Here is a 13668-nt window from a genome sequence, read left to right on the forward strand (position 1 = left end):
GGGCGGGATTGGGAAAATTGGGGTGGTGTGAGGACACTTGAGGGCCTTCGGAAAGAAGCTGCTTACCAAGGGGAATGGAGACATTTAAATATTTTAGCATCCTTATGGCTGTATCTCTGTGTACTGGTGGTGAACATCAGTCTTGCACGTGGTTATTCATTTATCTTTAGGTGGTGTTAGTGTTATAACCGAGTATGTGTGAGACACAGAGGTGGGAATGATCACAAAGGCTTTGTGGGGTCAGTGATCCTTGACTTGGGTTTTGTAGAACTTTTTTTGGTAGAACTTTCTAGGGAAAAGAGGGAACCTGGGTGAGAACATCAAATTGTGAAAGAATACCAAACTTGGCTGGATGGTTGAAGGGTTGGGGGTCAAGGGGTTGTGTGCTCAGGGGACTGTGAGCACAGCGGTCCCATTGAAAAAGCAGGGAAGAAAGGAAGAGCCACACAGCCATTTTATCCATCCCACCAGGCAAGAGGAAAGGTCCCGAATAGGGGAAGCAGGCAACTGTTATTTTTACTTTTATTTTAAAGAAAAACTGCCATGTGCCAGGTATTAGGCAGTTTGTTAGTGTCGTCTCTAATCTCCCAGTAACCCCACAAGGTAGAGATTTTTATTCTTCCCTAGTCTCACAGACGAAGAAATCAGAGTGCAGAATGGGACTTGCACAGTGTCACAAAATGGCAGGAACAGGATTCGAACTCTCATTTGTCTGGCTGCAAACCCTGAACCTGCTACTCCTCTACTATGTCTCCTCTCTGTCCTGTACACTTATCGTTACAACCATAAGGGACAGGGTGCTTTTCTTGCCTAGAAGTGTAGCTTGTAACCAAAACTGGAGGCATCCGTGTCCTCTTCTGCAAAATGGGGACCAGAGTCCCTGCTCCCAGTTTTGGCAGGACTCAGGGGGGCTCAGCTGCCTTCCAGGCCCCTCGGTGAGACCGTGCGTGGGGAGATGGCTGCTCTGGTCTGTCTACCCTGCTGTGCTTGTGCCTTTGACTCGACTTCACTCTTGTGAGACCATCTCCTGATGGTGACAGTGAGAATATGCTGACCACACGGATGCTTCATATTTCTGGTCTCGTGACAGGGCTTTCTCAGAATAAATCAGTAACATAGCTCCCGGGTATTATTTGGCCTCTCCTATAACTCGACTTCAGGGAGAGCCTGTGTCAGTCATGTCAGTCTGTGTGCCCATCACATTTCCTCCTAGACGTGACTTTATGTTTTGGTGTTCCGCCCCCAGTGATAACGCAGAGAAGGCAAACAGAACCGGCCGAGTGTCAGCGGGGCATGGTGGTCAAGGGCGCAGACCTTGAGCTTGATTGCCTAGATTCAGTGCCCAGCTCCGCCACTCTTTAGCTCTGTGAGGATGTGTGCCTCAGTTTCCTCATCTGTAATATGGCAATAATGATAATGGTACCTGTTTCATAGAGGTGTTGGAAAGGTTAAATGAATTAATATTTGTAAAGTACATAGAGAATTTCCAGGTGTATAACGAGTGCCTTAGGAGAGTTTGTAAAACTACAACAGCCACATTTTCTGTGCTGGCCCTGCCTTCCCCTGTGTTTAAGGTAGCACATGCCAGGGTAGTTAGAGCACTCTGGTTTTTTTTCAAGACCTGGCCAGTGAGGGCACAAGGCTGGCTTCCGGTGTGTGTGGTTAGGCACTGAAGGGTGACATGTTCATGTGCGTGGTCTGGCAGAAACCCATTGTGATGGCCACTTTGCTACGGGAACTTCACTGGCTGAGGAGAATGTGTGGCTGAGAAATACCAAATAGAAATACCAAATAGGGAACAATAATTTATCTTTTGCTAGTTTGGATTAAAGAAAATTTGCAGCTGAGTTTACCTGTTTTTAAATTTTTCCTGGCATTGTAGTCTGTAGCGTGTGTGCCAATAGTTTTATCTGGTTGGGTCAGTCAGTGGGTACTTTTTAATTTGGGTTTTGAAAAAAATCAGGGCTCTCATAAACAGAAACAACCAAAGATTTGGATTCTGACTTACAGGGTTTCAGGCTGTGGTGCCCCACTCACGTCTTGCAGCCTGGGCACAAGCCCTGCTGCCCCCAATATCTGAGCATCCATGGAGTCTTCCTGTGCTGTTTGCTTTTCCCCGCTAAAACTGGGGTGCTGAGTGGCCACAGGACCTCCTTTATCTCGGGTCTGAGTGGCCCTCCTTCTCGGTACGTTCGCTGCATTTTTTAACATTTTTTAAAGATTTTGTTTATTTGTGTTTAGAGAGAGGGAAAGGGAGGGAGAAAGAAAGGAAGAGAAACATCTTTGTATGGTTGTCCCTCACTCGTCCCCTACTGGGGACCTGGCCCTCAACCCAGGCATGTGCCCTGACTGGAAATCAAACCTGCAGCTTTTTGGTGTACAGGTTGCTCCAATCAACTGAGCCACACCAGCCAGGGCTGAGAGAGATTTTAAAAAATCAGATCTGTTGATGGTGACTCTGGTCAGCAAAAGAAACACATCGATCATCTTTTTTTTTTTCCTTTCGCTCCTCTTGGCAACAGTGCCCCTAGTAAGTCCTCATTTCGGCCTCACACCTTTTTAATTCTCCTAACATTTCTGTGTATCATGCCCAAAAAGGGGAATGAAACTAAATAGTCGTTACCATTCAGCTCTTGGAAGTTGTGTGGGGTGGAGGAGCTTTTAGCTATTACATTTTAAGGAATGTCTGTTTGTACAGAACACTTTTGGGGGCCCACCTGGAGAAAGGCACTTGAGCCTCATCCATGCCCTCTCCCAGGCTTGCTCACGTCCTGCCCCAGCATTTTTTAGTCTGTGCTTTGTAGGCAAGTTAACCCAGTTCTGCACACCTTGGAGTGTACTGACTCAGGGAAAACCTAATTGTTTTCCCTAGAAAAATCAGAGCGACTGTATCTTCTGTGGTTTTTGAAAGGCGAAAGGAAGAACCGTGATTTGGAAATGAAAATACTGGTGCTCAAGTAGCCACACAGTTGTATTTGTTTGTGCATGTGTGCGTGCAGGTATGATTAAAGTTTATAATATTTAATCTCACACGGTATGTATTTATAATGAGGGAAACTTTTGGGTGCTTCCATACTTCCGTATAATACCTTGGCGTTTTCACTATCTTGTGTTTTGTAATGAGTCTATGAGATGTATAGCGTTGGCTTATATTTTTAAGGTAGGGAGAGCAGAGGTGCAGAGAGGTGAAGTGGCCTCCTTGAGATCCATGTGAGTGGTTGGTAGGTCTTTTGACTAGTGTTTGACAGGCTTGTTTTGATCTGAGAAAATGAGAAAGACTGACAATGTAGTTGGCGATTCTTGAAGGAATGGAGATTATGCTATTCATATTAAGCTGTACCAGTGATTTCAACACTGGTGTGCCACGGCACACTGGTGTGCCACCAGAATTTTTTAAACACGCATACCAGACTATTTAGTTGGGGACATGGGCCTCTTTTTTCTTAGATTGTCAAATTAAAAAGAAATGACAATGATCAACACAGTAGCCATTCAGTGTGAATGAATCAAAGTCATACATATTTATTTTTGTCAGTTCGGGAAAAATACATGTAGACTTCGGTGTGCCGCAGCGTTTAAGTAATTCGTTTATGTGTGCCACGAAATGTGGAGGGTTGGAAATCGCCGAACGACAGCAAGACCGCAGTCTGATCTGACCTAAGATGGGAAGTTGAAAGTGTGGTTGATACAGGGAAAGGAGTCATGGGAGTTCGCCAGTTTTCTCAGTGGAAGGATGCTCCGTCTGTCCATCCTTCCATCCATCATGTAACCATTCATTCCACCATATTAGAAGTTGCCTACAGTGTGCCAGCTTCATGCTGAGCCCTGTTCTGTCCGAGTTAAATCGGAAAAACATGTGGCTGTTGAGGATGTAAAACGTGGCCAGTTCCAACTGGGATGTGCTGTGAGGGTAAACTATTCATTCCACTTCAAAGGCTCAGAACAAAACATAATGTAAGTTATCTTATTAATAAATTTTATGTTCATTACTTATGAAGTGATCATATTTTAGATATGTTGGGTTACAAAAGATATTATAAACATTAACTTTTTCCTGTTTCTTCCTGTTTTTTAAAAATACAGTTGCTAGAAAATGACACACTTGTGGCTTGAATGACAGTTCCGTGGGGCTCACGCCCTGGCAGCTTGGTGTCCAGTACAGGAAGTGCCCAGGCCCCCGGTGTGCTCCCTGACCAGAGGCCACCCTCTTCGTTCCTTCTCTGCCTTTATACCTGTGTGACGTGATTATGATGGGCAGTCGTCATCAGGGTGCTGTGCTCTGTAGGACACGGAATGTAGAATGGGCCCTTCCCCTGGTCAGTACCATCATCCTCAGAGCAAAACAAGGAGGGAAATCTCAGGAGTCCATCTGGACTAGTGTCTGTCTTCGGTCCTGAGCTGGGCTGTTTGTCTTGGCAGATTCCCTCGCACACAGCTGGCGTGGCAGCAGGCCCCCTGTCCTACTCAGGAGCAGTGTTAGAGGAAAGGAAGGCAGAACAGTTTCTTGCATTTTCTTTTTAATGTCTCCTTCGGAGCTGCCTTTCTGGATAGCAGAGAGGTGACCTCAGCAGCCAGAGACAAGAATGAGCAAACCGAGTCATCTCAGGCCCTAATGAGGTTCACAAGGGACCCTTCCTGGGACTGAGGGTCAGGTGAGGTTATGCTGTGCCCAGGGTGAGTTTTGCCTCCGGGCTCCAGGCGGCACTGAAGCAGCGCTGAGCTAATTTTACCCACAGGAGCTGACTACGCTGAAGGGTAGGGCTTATGACATTGGCCTTATCATCCTGTGATGCCCAGAGAGCTCCCAAGGCACAGCCCCGTTATGTCTGGGCTGTTATCCTCCTGCAGTTTAATGCATTTTTCCATTAGGTGTGCATATCAGCAAGCAGGAAGCTGAAGAACAAAGAGCTCGGGATTTTGTGGATGGAAGGCCATGGGGCTGGATTTGGCGCCTGCCTCCACCCCTTGCTTGCTAGCTGTCTGACCTTGGGCAAGTTATATAAACTCTCCAAGTCTCAGTTTCCTCATTTGTACAATAGGGCATATACCTGTGTCCTAAGATCCTTCCTTGGTTACATACAAGGTGACACTTGGAAAGTGATTGTTCTGTAGCATTCACTGCCCTCACTGTGCTATTCATAGTGATTCATCCAATCCTTTAAACACCCATGAAGAAGGTACTATTGCTAACCCTATTTTACAAACAAGGAAACAAGGACAGGAGCAGATAGCTCTGGAGGCTGAAGACTGTGGGGCTGCACAGAGCAGATGGGCAAGGGGTGCAGCCGGCATGCCTTGGAGGTCCTGAAGTATTCAGGGGCAAATCTGGAAAAGAAGGAGGTCAAGCCAAGAATTCTCAGGAAAGAGTCAGTACTTGTGCTATAACTGTGCTTCCTGTTACATAAATTAGAGTTTACATTGACCATAAGCCAGTTTGTGTAGTTCTGTTTAGCTTATGGCCTCTGCCACTTATGTCCCTAAGGTCTGTTTGGCTCATTACAGTAAAGTGAGATATTTTCTCTTCACAGGCAAGGGAGGGTCCCAGGTGTAGACAGACACAAGTCTTACTCGAGCAGATCAAGCAATAGAGGAATGGATGATCAGTTAATTGATCTATTGTTTTTTATTTTCCCTCTTGCATCTCTCAGGTTTAAGTGCAGGAGAGGCATTTGACACAATTCAATGGAAAGGGATTAGTTCAGGGGACAAGATGCTGGATCCTTTCCAAAATTGTTGGAAAGGATGGAGTAGACGGAGCCAGGAGGCCACATCTGGAACTACTGAGTGAAGAGTTTATTCCGTAGCCACAACCCAAGGATAAGGAAGATGATATTAGGAAGCCATTGCTGAACCTCTGGAACCGTTTTTCACGTCCTCAGAGTGGGTGGCAGGACATTTCATTGCCCCATGGAATGGCACTTTGACTCAGGATCCCACAATGCTGCTGGCCAGTAGGAATAGCAATGGGGTGATTTAGCTCCCTGTTCTCCTGCTAAGTCTAACACAAGTAAATCTAATTGCTGCAACCTAATTTACTAGTTTCAAGGGAGTGTGGGAAATGTAGTTTTCAGCAGTCTGCTTCTACAGGGCAGGAAGACTCTCGAGAGGGTGGGATTGAGCCATGGAGAGGATATGTTGCCATCAACACATTCATTTTAAAACACCCAGAGGTTATTATTACAGAATATTTAATACGTACAATTAATCATAATACTATCATATAACTAGGTATAATAGCCTACTTAATATTTGTTTATTTACGTAACATATATAACAGTAATACATTTGGTATCCCCCAAATGCAGGCTGTTTGTCCAAACTCGGTTTCTGAGTTGGGTTTTGTTTTGTTTTGTTTCGTTTTGACAACAGTGGTTGACTTGTAATTTTTTAGTTCAGTTTAATCTCCTGTGGGCAGTTGCGCCCTGGACAGCTGTCCCATTTACGTAATCTGCTCACAAACGTTTCTTAAACACTTAGGATGAGCCTGGCCCCGGGCTGGATTTAGCACTTTGGGCAGACGTCAGTCATGGGTTCTTCTGCTGGGAGCCCTCACTGGAGAGGAAATAAGTCAAGTTCATCATAAGAATAGTATAAAGAAGGTTATGACTGGTGTCCTAGACAGCAAGCTAAGCAAATTCAGAGAAGGGGGATGATTCTGGCTGGACTGAGAAACGAAGGAGCCTTCATGTTGAGTGACGGTGGTCAGGCGATCCTCCACTGGAGGCAGTAGCATCTCTGTGAGGGGCGTTTGCAGGAGCCGTGGGGTGTGTTGTCCTTGTTGTTGCCATCTCAGTGCCAGAGGCCAGGCCACTCGGCCAGACAGTGCTCAGCGCCAGAGATGCTAGATGTCCTGTAATACACGAGACACTGCAGAAATAGCCGCCCTTCTTCAAAGAGCGATCCTGTTTTTATTGAGAGTGCCGGTTGGCCTTCAGGGTTGTGTAGGATATCTGTATTGGATCTCAGGGTAGGGAGGGGAAGTAGGTCAAGTAAGGGAGTTATGGGAGTTAAGAGTCCCAACCGAATAAGCAAAGAATGTATGCTGAGTGTCAGTGGAAGGGGGTGTATAGTGGGAATAGAAGACTGAATGCGCCTTATTCAGGAACTTAAGCAATTAGATAAAGCATGTGGACTTATTCTATTGCCACTGGGAAGCTACTGAAGATATTGGTGCAGGGTCCTTGAAAGCAGAAATCTAGCCTTATCTTCTCACTGTGTGCTGGTGGGAGTCGGGATGCTTTCTGAATGACTGAATGCTCCAGGGAAGTTGTTCACAGGAATTGGTACCTGTGTTTTGCTGGCTCTGGGACCCTGTGGTCCTGGGATAACCTAGCAGTCAACATTTAGACTTCAGCAGAGTATCAGGACGGGGCTTGGCAGCCTGCTGGGCAGACCATGTCTCCACATCCAAATGAGAGCACTGTGGTCACACAGTGGTCCTAGTTGCCTGCACTATAAAGAGAGAGGCTACTGTCTTAAGAATCTTGAAGAAAAGAGGGTTTCTTTCATTGCCCTCCCTCATGGAACCCACAGGCCATGAGGCATATCAGGTGCGTTCTGTGCTGCCCGAGTTAATGCCCTTGCATCTTGAGCATGTTAAAAATTGCCAGTCAAACCAGTAATTTGCTGACAAGGTTCATGCCCTGTGACCATGACTGCAGTTGTGCTTGGGGAACGGTTTGCTGGTCTGCATGGCAATGCCACCACACAGCGTCCCCTGTGCCATCCTGTAGCATAGTGGTGTCTTTTTGGCATTCAGGTTAGTCCCTCTTTTTTCTTACCAGATGGGCTTTGGAGGTCAGGAAGGAAAACTCGAGGTGGAATTGCCCAAACACATATGAGTATGTAAGCATTCATTACCTTGTTAGTTTCCCCTCTGAAATCTCATTTCTAAAACTTCATTTCTGAAATCTTCCAGGAGGAGAGAGAAAGGGGTGTGTAGGTATGTGGGATGACCTCAGAGCCTTCATTGTACGTCTCAGAGAAGGGCAGGGACTTGCCCAGGGTCGTGCAGTGAGCTGGCCCTGAGGCCAGTACCTTCTGTGGCAGGGTATTCGTGGTACTCTGTTGCTGAGGGACAGTGAAATGTGCTCAGGTTCTAGAGTCAAAGGCCTGCACTTGGCTACTGGCTCAGCTTCTTACTGTATTCTGCAACCTCAGGTTTCCCATCAGTAGAATGGATGTCATGGCCATATGTGGCATTAAGCATTCAAAAAGTGGGGTGCTAAAATTGTTGGGACCATCTGTAGGAAAAGGGTGGGGCACTGAAGAAACTGCTGACTATAGCCCAGTCGCAGAACCCTCCCAAGGGGTCCACTTCCCCACTGCCCAGTAAGGAGATTTTGAGCTCAGATTTGGAGGTGCAGCACTGGGGGGAAGCATGATCAAAATCTTGGAGTCTGGAAGAATTGGGGTCACTCTTGCTTGGAGCCAGGACTCATGTAACGATATAATGGGAGACATGGCTGGAAAGGTGGGCTGGGCCCCCTCCTGGAGCCCCGGAGGGCTGGCCTGAGGACAGTTGCTCATGGTTTTCTGTGCAGTTCAGAGCACTGGTGAGGAGTCAGCTGGTGGCAAAGGGGGGCCTGACCTGGCAGCACCTTCAGGATGTTCAGGGAACTCGGGGCAAAGGTCAGGTGAGAGACAGGGAATCTTATATTTGGAGCAGGGGCCTCAAGATATGGTGATTCCCAAGTTTTGGGCACTTTCTCAGTTATTTTTTGCAGTGGTTCAACTTTTTGCTTAAGGTTGTAATAAAAATGTTGTTACTTGATATAGGGGTAGAGCTGTGAAGTTTTCGAGAGTTTTCACACCCATCAGCTCCTTAGTTCTGCTCAGCATTATGAGGAGGTCGAAGATGGGGCTCTTACCCCTGTTTCCCAAGTAAGGAAATTGGGACTCAGAGAGCAGATGGGATTTCTCAGGCTACTCCGCTGGTCGATGTGGCAGCTAGGAGGTGGGGTGCCCCATCTAACACTCCCTCCTGTGCCAATTATCTGGCTCGGTGCTTCTCTCAAACTCACTTTCCACCCTTGACTGTGTTGGTTTACATCCTTGGAAGACTAAGATGGCCATGAATTTCAAAGGTCCCAGAGACAAGCTGTCAGATTTTTCAAAGATGGGCACTAGGGAATTTAGGACACAAAATGTGTCCCTTCCTCTGGCTCTTTATAGCTGCCGGGCTTTGTTCGGGTTGAAAGTGTCCATGAGAACAAGGAAGGAAAGGAATAGGCCCCTGTCATTTATTTCGCATCTTTGCCCTGGACACAGTGCTTCATGCTTCTCCATTTGCATACTTATGTAAATTTATAGATGACGTGATCGCAACACAGTATTTACTGTAGCATTCTGCTAAGCAGCTTACCTTATATACGCATTAAATTAGTTAATTCTCATAAATACCTAATCTGGTTGATAACAATTTTATTCCCCAGTTCACTGGTGAGAAAAACTGAGGCTTATTGAGGTTTACTAACTTACTTGGCAACACGGTTCCTAAATAGGCTATAATCCAAGTTTCCCACTTTGGGAATTCTTTCTTCCCTGTTGCTCTACGTAGGGCCTGTCTCACTGGTAGGAATGTGGAACTGCTTATGAAGGAGGTGCGTCTCAGACCTTGGGGGTCGTAGGAGTCAGAGCCGGAAGGTACTATGAGGAAATAAAGGTACTGGAGCCCAGGCGGCTGCTGGTTTTCAAGCAGTGCTCCCCGGAGCCTGAGAGACTGTGGGCTTGGGGTTGGGGTGGGTAGGGGGACTGGAGGTGACAAATGGTGAAAGAAGGGGAGGGAAGGGATGTTCTGGAATCAGGCTGAGCAGTTCTGCTGTTACTGCCTTTGCAAATTGAAAAGGGCTGTTGTTAGAGAAAGAAAAGTGTGAAACCCACTTTGCTACCCCAGTTAGCTTTTCACTAAGTCTTAGAGAAAGGGCGACTAAGCGAAAGTCACCATTGCCAGGGGGCTTGGACATTTCCCTCTTTTTCAAGGAGACTTGCTTTCTGTCCACTTCCCTCTGAGGCCTCTGGAGCACCTGGCTGCAAGTTCAAAGGTCGGGCAGCCTCTGAGAAGCTTCCGTCAGAAGCTTCCAGCTGCCCCTCGTACGCGATACTTGACCAGTGCCTTTCAGCTTGGCTGTGGACCTTGGGAACCTCACTGAGATTAGTTCCCTGGCCCGGCCTTCAGACACATTGTCTCACTGAGTACCTGTGACGCTGAGTGTTCCCTATGTACACAGTGTCGAGAGCACAGGCACGGTTTCTGACGTCAGGGGCCTGGTGAGGAGACAGAAACAAGTAAGGACTTTTGTCAGGTATTTTTGGAGATAGTCTATGTTTGGTATACATGAGTATCATGTGTGATAGTTTCGAGAGGATGATTTCATCTCAAGGACATGGAATAGGCAAGGGCTAGGCAATGGGAAAGGTTAGACATTGGACAGGATTGTAAGGGGTGGCTTGCCCTGTGACTTTCCGCTTACTGTCTCCGGGATTGGCACCACTTACTTGCTCTTTAAGTCCTCCCTTCCTCATCCATAATGTGGGAACGAGGCTGGCCAGCTCACCGGGTTGTTGATGGGATTAAAGGGCATAATGTGTGCAAACTGCCGCCAGTACAATGCTGCGCACAGAGTAAACACTCATTAAATTATAGTTGTTATTGTTATTATTTGGCAGTGAGGAGCCAGAGAGACTATTTTTTAAACTGATCAATGGTGTGATTAGACCTTTGCTTCTCCACAAAGCGCTCCACTCCCACCACCTGGGCCTGCAGCAGTCGTGGCCTGTGGCTTCGGTTCACTCTTCTAAGTCGTCTCTGTTTGTTTCCACTCAGCTGTCCACCTCTCCCACTAGTGCCCACACTCCTGTGTCACAAATTAATTTAGTGCTTTTCTCCAGCGTTAAGCACAAGGAAACCGATGGTAAAATGCAAAGCAGCGAACAGTCGTCACTGAGCTGAGTATTCATCTGCCTTGGGAATGGATTTCTGGGGAAAATCCAGCCCCTCCATAATGACATGGATGATTTGGATCTTTGCAGAAATTGAAGAGAATCCTGATTACTATCGCGTTGGGGGAGGACTGAAGGAAGCCAGACTGGTTCCTCACTCTCAGGGCTTCTTGGGGGCCCTCTGGCTCCCAGGTGACCTGTAGCAGGGCCTCTGGTATGTATGTAAATGGGCCTCTTTGCTGCCTTAAGATTTTGTCCCAAATCTTAAGGAATAGCCAGGAGGTTTTTAATGGATTGAAATTTCTGTCTTTTTGCTATCTGCAACTTGAAATATCCTGTGCCCTTGATAATTCATGCTTGGGAGCTTGCTCAGTGCTCTCTGGTAAATAGCTTCTTACTGTTTGCGTATTTCCCCACGGGCGTATCGCAGAGAGACTGGAGCCAGTGTTTCTAACAGCTTCTTCAAGGAAAACATTGCAGGTCACATTTCTGCAACTAGGACTCTGGGGCGGTGCAGGGTGGGGTGGGGGGGCATCTTCCAAATGTCCATCTCTATTATCTCCTTTTGGCCTGGCATTTGCTTGTGGCTGTCTTGAGCATTCCTGCAGACAGATGTGACTTTGCAGTTAAAAAATTGATAGTCCCTGCTGACCTTCAACTTCAACAGTGAGTAGTGCATAGAAATAACCCTGTAGAGCCTCCGATTATTACTCTTTAATTCCCAGAGCCTTCATGTTTCCTTGTCTTGAGGATGACCTCACTGCTCTCTGAGTTTGTAATGGAATGCGCAGTCATTTACGAGTAATCACACCATGATCTCCTACACGTTTGTACGCCTTCCCGGTCTTTCAGAGGGCTTTCACTCACATTATCTCATTTGATCCTCATAACTGCTCTGAGAGGCAGACAGAGTGTCTCTTTTAATCTCTGATTTTCAGGTGTAGAAACCAAGGTTTGGAAAGTTACACATTTGTTTGGAGGTCATACAGCCAGCAGAATTGCACCTGGAATCTCAAGCAGTCTAACTGCTAAACTGGTGTTGTTTTTACTACTTACCCTTCTGTGACCTTGGGGGTGTCCTTAACCTCTCTGAGCCACGGTATTCCTCTCACTAAAGTAGGTGTGAGGCTACCTCCAGGGGTGGTTGCCACAGGGATTAAAGGAGACTATCTAGGAAAGCATTTACCAACCAGTAAAGCATGTCTCTACTGTGAGGCATCACTGTTATTTGTACCTTATAGCGAAAGAGTGCCATCGGAACCGTGGCAGAAAAGAACATTCCCCTGCTTTTTGTAAAGATCCCAAGGCTAGAATAGCTGCGGTCCTGCCTGTAGGCCACTGATAGCACTCCTGTTGGAAAGGCCCTCCCCTTCCACAGAGCTCTGGCTGCATGTGCCTTGGAGCAGCCTTGTACCCTGGAGACAGCTTTAGGACTGGCAGGACCGGAGCGCAGGAGTGGGATGTGTGTTCCTGAGCTTTGTCCACATGGTGATGGGGTAGAGGGAGGTGAGGAACTGGTCCAGAAGACCTGATCTCTCCCATTTCCCAGTGACTGGGATTTCACAGGATACATCATGTGAATCCATAAGGCCAGAGGTGTATACGCAGAACAGGATGCTTAGCAGTAACACTTGCTGGAAAACTGAAAAAGGATGGATTTCAAGTTGGCAACACATGCATTAGGAGCTAGCAATGTGAGGCGGTCAGGAAACAGGCAGAGGAACTGAGGGGTGAGATCTTGGAGAGCTTCACAGGGAGCCAGATTATGTTTCCACGTAAGGAAGAACTTTCTGTTGGAAGGATGGAATTTGCGGCTTCAGGAGATGAACTTCACCTCACCGGAGACCTCAGCACTACCATGGAGGGGTTCACTGACTGGGGGGAGGGGGCATGGGCTCAATGGCCTTTGGTTTTTCTCCTCTTGAGATCCCTGATCCAGTGGTTCTCCATGGTCAGGGGGGGAGAGGCTCACATACATTAAGGAATGAAGAGCCCCTTTGTGGATTTGAAAACTGATCTCTAAATGCTGCTTGCAAAATGGAGGGTAGATGAGGACTATCGTTCTGCTTTTCGTAACTATCCCTGTGGCTTCCGCCTCGGTCCTTGGTTTTCCAGAATTCCTAGGCCATCCATGGGCAGCTGTTGTTCATGGAATATCACTTGCATCTGCTACAACGTACCTGTTGCAATATTGGAAGGGACTTAAGAAAGCTCCTGACAAGATGACAGTCTTTCTATAGCACCACGAATTCTGATGGCTGGTCTAGTCTTCTGAGTTACGTGTGAGGACCCTCTCCTCACCCTCTTCAGGCCTGCCTCTGGGACCCCCTGGGATACTGCGGTGGTGAGAATTCTGTACTGAGCTCTGGTTCTGGCATGCAGGGGCAGGTTCTCTGATCCTGTTTCCTTATCTTATTTAATAGTCACTTATATTTGTGTTCATTGATGAAGCATGCCATAAATAAGCAGTGTTTGCAGTTTTTCAGGTACTTGTGACATGCTTGCAACAATGAGTAATCAAGATAAACGTGTCATGACTTTTTGTCCAGAACAAGTGGGGGCTGCTTTTAGAGCACGTAGTTGGGCGGTTTGGGATAGCTACCCAATTTGTAGGTAAGACAGTGTAAGCTACAAGAGGAGAACTGATTTGTCCCAGATTTTAAGGAGTGATTCATCTGGGCTTAGAGCTTGGGTCCGCTTACTCCCTGACTGGTGCTGTTTATTGCT

At 47.0% G+C, this 13668-nt stretch overlaps 1 protein-coding gene across 2 annotated transcripts in view; it reads left to right on the plus strand.

Moving 5' to 3' along the window:
• The window catches only part of LPP (LIM domain containing preferred translocation partner in lipoma), a 631519-nt gene that overhangs the window by 36816 nt on the left and 581035 nt on the right, over positions 1–13668 (plus strand). For both annotated transcript variants that reach the window (XM_037037971.1, XM_037037916.1), the window contains exon 2: positions 11032–11155. The gene's annotated coding sequence lies outside the window, so the exon portion shown is untranslated. The remainder of the gene's footprint in view (positions 1–11031; positions 11156–13668) is intronic.

This window comes from Sturnira hondurensis, unplaced genomic scaffold (assembly GCF_014824575.4).
Source record: "Sturnira hondurensis isolate 20B ecotype Veracruz unplaced genomic scaffold, ASM1482457v3 Scaffold0000396, whole genome shotgun sequence".
Taxonomy (NCBI): Eukaryota; Metazoa; Chordata; class Mammalia; order Chiroptera; family Phyllostomidae; genus Sturnira; species Sturnira hondurensis.